General features: G+C 42.4%; 1 pseudogene; it reads right to left on the bottom strand.

Annotated features, from left to right (window-relative positions):
* Positions 1 to 3,491: 3,491 nt before the first annotated feature.
* Ptp4a1-ps2 (protein tyrosine phosphatase 4A1, pseudogene 2) lies at positions 3,492 to 4,092 on the bottom strand (annotated as a pseudogene).
* Positions 4,093 to 4,958: the final 866 nt, after the last annotated feature.

The raw sequence follows: 4,958 nt of genomic DNA, 5'->3' as shown, positions 1-4,958 counted from the left end.
TTTTCCTTTGATGAATATGAAGTGTCCTTCCTTATCTTTTTTGATGACTTTTAATTGAAAATTGATTTTATTTGATATTAGAATGGCTACTCCAGCTTGCTTCTTCTGACCATTTGCTTGGAAAATTGTTTTCCAGCCTTTCACTCTGAGGTAATGTCTGTCTTTGTCTCTGAGGTGTGTTTCCTGTAGGCAGCAGAATGCAGGGTCCTCGTTGCGTATCCAGTTTGTTAATCTATGTCTTTTTATTGGGGAGTTGAGGCCATTGATGTTGAGAGATATTAAGGAATAGTGATTATTGCTTCCTGTTATATTCATATTTGGATGTGAGGTTATGTTTGTGTGCTTTCATTCTCTTTGTTTTGTTGCCAAGACGATTAGTTTCTTGCTTCTTCTAGGGTATAGCTTGCCTCCTTATGTTGGGCTTTACCATTTATTATCCTTTGTAGTGCTGGATTTGTAGAAAGATATTGTGTAAATTTGGTTTTGTCATGGAATATCTTGGTTTCTCCATCTATGTTAATTGAGAGTTTTGCAGGATATAGTAACCTGGGCTGGCATTTGTGTTCTCTTAGGGTCTGTATGACATCAGTCCAGGATCTTCTGGCCTTCATAGTTTCTGGCGAGAAGTCTGGTGTGATTCTGATAGGTCTGCCTTTATATGTTACTTGACCTTTTTCCCTTACTGCTTTTAATATTCTTTCTTTATTTTGTGCATTTGGTGTTTTGACTATTATGTGACGGGAGGTGTTTCTTTTCTGGTCCAATCTATTTGGAGTTCTGTAGGCTTCTTGTATGCCTATGGGTATCTCTTTTTTTAGGTTAGGGAAGTTTTCTTCTATGATTTTGTTGAAGATATTTACTGGTCCTTTGAGCTGGGAGTCTTCACTCTCTTCTAAACCTATTATCCTTAGGTTTGATCTTCCCATTGAGTCCTGGATTTCCTGTATGTTTTGGACCAGTACCTTTTTCCGCTTTACATTATCTTTGACAGTTGAGTCAATGATTTCTATGGAATCTTCTGCTCCTGAGATTCTCTCTTCCATCTCTTGTATTCTGTTGGTGAAGCTTGTATCTACAGCTCCTTGTCTCTTCTTTTGGTTTTCTATATCCAGGGTTGTTTCCATGTGTTCTTTCTTGATTGCTTCTATTTCCATTTTTAATTCCTTCAACTGTTTGATTGTGTTTTCCTGGAATTCTTTCAGGGATTTTTGCGATTCCTCTCTGTAGGCTTCTACTTGTTTATTAATGTTTTCCTGTGTTTCCCTAAGGGAGTTCTTCACGTCTTTCTTGAAGTCCTCCAGCATCATGATCAAATATGATTTTGAAACTAGATCTTGCTTTTCTGGTGTGTTTGGATATTCCATGTTTGTTTTGGTGGGAGAATTGGGCTCCGATGATGCCATGTAGTCTTGGTTTCTGTTGCTTGGGTTCCTGTGCTTGCCTCTCGCCATCAGATTATCTCTAGTGTTACTTTGTTCTGCTATTTCTGACCGTGGCTAGACTGTCCTATAAGCCTGTGTGTCAGGAGTGCTGTAGACCTGTTTTCCTCTCTTTCAGTCAGTTATGGGGACTGAGTGTTCTGCTTTCGGGCGTGTAGTTTTTCCTCTCTACAGGTCTTCAGCTGTTCCTGTGGGCCTGTGTCTTGAGTTCACCAGGCAGCTTTCTTGCAGCAGAAAAGTTGGTATTACCTGTGGTCCCGAGGCTCAAGTTCACTCGTGGGGTGCTGCCCAGGGGCTCTCTGCGGCGGCAGCAACCAGGAATACCTGTGCCGCCCCTTCCGGGAGCTTCAGTGCACCAGGGTTCCAGATGGCCTTTGGTGTTTTCCTCTGGCATCCGAGATGTATGTACAGAGAGCAGTCTCTTCTGGTTTCCCAGGCTTGTCTGCCTCTCTGAAGGTTTAGCTCTCCCTCCCACGGGATTTGGGTGCAGAGAACTGCTTATCCGGTCTGTTTCCTTCAGGTTCCAGTGGTGTCTCAGGCAGGGGTCCTGCCGCTCCTGGGCCCTCCCCCACGGGAGCCCAGAGGCCTTACACAGTTTCCTCCTGGGCCAGGCATGTGGGCAGGGGTGAGCAGTGTTGGTGGTCTCTTTCGCTCTGCAGCCTCAGGAGTGCCCACCTGACCAGGCGGTTGGGCCTCTCTCCCACGGGGTCTGGGAGCAGAGAGCTGCTGCGGGCCAGGATCCACCGTTTTCTACAAATTAATTTTAAGCAAAGTGACCTCAGTGACGAATGTGTTTCATCATTTATTTAGCTGTTGACGCTCTCGCACTAAGCTTTTACAAGCTGGTGAACACTGGCAAACTGTTTCTTCCACAAAACTATAACCATACATTCCCAGACACTATAAATATATATATATATATAAATATATTTATATATATAAATATATATAAATATATGAACTAACATTAATACACACTACCATTTAATTGATTACATAATAAAACAAATTATCAAGTATCCAATTATTAAGTTACGTAGCTCAAACGGCGTATAAAATATCTGTGCTCAGTTCACTAGCAGACTCCACTCTTTCTTTTTTGCAAGTGACTGGGGAGAGAAGGGGAAAACCATATTGGAAACAAGTTGGAAAATTTGTGATAGGTATGGAAAACACAAGAATTTCAGAATTTTCGATTAGCTACAACAATGTTTCTCTAGGTCTTAAAAATATGAACTAAATGAAAGAGTATACTCTACATGTTCTGCACAAGACAATGGCAGCATATGACTAAAAATACTTAATAGCCTCCTCTTTTTCAGGCTCTCCCTGTTGGGTTGCACCTCTGAGTGCAAACATTAAATTAACCATAAGGCTTTTTGTCTGGAGACATTATTGAAGATATTTGCTTCTGTATCAATGTTGGTTTTTAACAGGTTTTCCAAAACAGCACAAAATAAGACAGAGACATTAGTCACCACAAGACTTACTTTTAAAAAAGAGAATGATGGCTAAGCAAACCTGATGTATTCTGGAGTAAGTGTGGGAGATGTAAACATAGAGTGAGCAGGCAGATAGTGAGAGAAGCCCTGCGGTGTTTGAAACAACTGAAGGAATAAACCATGGAAGGTCTGGGGAGTTCTTAGTTCCTGGAATCCTGGTTCTGTATGATGTTAAAAATATACACGTATCGTGCTGGGTATTTTGGCGCCTAATCCTAAATTCCTTATAGACTGGCACAGGAGTACATTTAAAGACATTACTCAATACCTATTTTAGGAAAGGTCAATTGGCACAAATATTAAGCACATTTTAAATGCTGACCAGCAAAAATCTTTTTGCTAAGTGTCCAAACATGTTGATCATAGCCCAAACAGAGAGGTTGTGATTCTGTCGAGCTTGAGGCCTGGTAAAACTGTTCTTCCGTATCCCAGTGGAGCTTCAATAGACTTACTCGGTAAGTCTTACCCGACACATTAGGTAATTACATATGCCAAATCAGGTCCCATCTGACCCTCCACTTCCAAGGCAATGGCATCAGGCATACCAGTTTTATTGAACACAACGGCTGTTCCTACGACTGTTGGAATCCTTGAAACAGAGCCGCATTTTAGGATGGTTCTTCTCCAGATGCAAACGTTGCCTGCCATTAAAAGCTCTGTGCTGCTTTTGTCTTGTGAATTGTACTGCGTCTTCATATTTCACTCCACCTTCAATTAATGCCACGGCAACAAGTCCTGGAGCTCTGCCAAGGCCTGCGGCACAATGGACAGCAATGCAACCAGGTTCTTCATGAAACCTGTTCTTCACAAGACTTAACAGTCATCAACAATCTGGTTGGATGGTGGTGCACCACCATCAAAAGGCCAGTCAAGAACACGAATACCTTCTTTCTCCACAAGAGTCGTGTCATGAGTTGCTTCACATACTCTTACTATTGTGATGACTCCATACTTCTTAAATTCCTCTATAAATTTGTTTAAGGTCGCATTGGTTGGATTGTGTGTAATAAGAAATCTCATGTTCTTGTGTGTGACTTCCACAGGAGCAGGGCGGTTCATTGGAGCCATGTTAATTTAGTTTTTTTAAAAAATCCAATAGGGTTATGAAATAATTAAAAATTGAATACAGAAATGATTCAAAACAAAGCCAAAAAATAACCCTGAAGTCTACTCCAATATTCAATATATGCACTTGAAATTCTCAGAGCTCTGAGTATGAATTAGGAGAAACGGGCAATGAAATGAAACTCCTCACAAGAAGCAGTGACTCTTCAATCCAGGAATACTGAGGCAATACAGAAAGTGCACCGAGGTCGACCCCAACCAGGTCTGAGCTCTCGGAAAATACTCTGCAGATTTCAATTCAACATGCCTGTGTCCCGGTTATCCACTCTTATGGGCTTCTTGGTAGAGAAGAAATGAATTTCTACAGTTCACTTGTCTGCATAGAGGTTGTGCTGTGCCCGCAGTAATTTTCACTGCCCTTCAGAAACTCCATAAATGTGTGACCAGGAACACCACAGAACTGAGGAACATGTCTACTCATTGAAAATTCTGGCCTAATCATACAGCTGATCCTGAGGCGGCACAGGCAGCGGTGGGCGCCTCGGGGTGGCAGAGGCAATGCAGGTGGCAGGGGCACCAACAGATCATGCAGTGAGCTGCCCCATAGCTAGGCTTCTTATGAGAAGTGATCATCAAACTAAGAAAGCACAGGAGTGGCTTCTATAATGCAATTCCAGGCAAAGAAGCAGAAGCCCTTCCAACAAGACTGGGAGTCATGCTAAGTCAGCACCCCTTTTACCTCAGGACACCCTACAACTCTAGGATATGTGATGAAGGAAAACTGGCTCCAAAGACCAAAACTGTGGCAGAGGGAAGGTAGATGAAGATGGCAGAGAGGACCACAAAGAAGCCTGAGAATGAAGGAAGCCGTGGGTAGGATGAGAGAAGCTCCAAAAAGACCACAGGGCATTCGTGAGCACAAAGGATGATGGCTTCATGTTCCCCAAGAGTA

The sequence above is a fragment of the Rattus norvegicus genome, chromosome 1 (assembly GCF_036323735.1).
Source record: "Rattus norvegicus strain BN/NHsdMcwi chromosome 1, GRCr8, whole genome shotgun sequence".
NCBI classification, from domain to species: Eukaryota; Metazoa; Chordata; class Mammalia; order Rodentia; family Muridae; genus Rattus; species Rattus norvegicus.
Note: the sequence above shows the minus strand (reverse complement) of the source record. Positions and strands in the feature narration are given on the sequence as shown.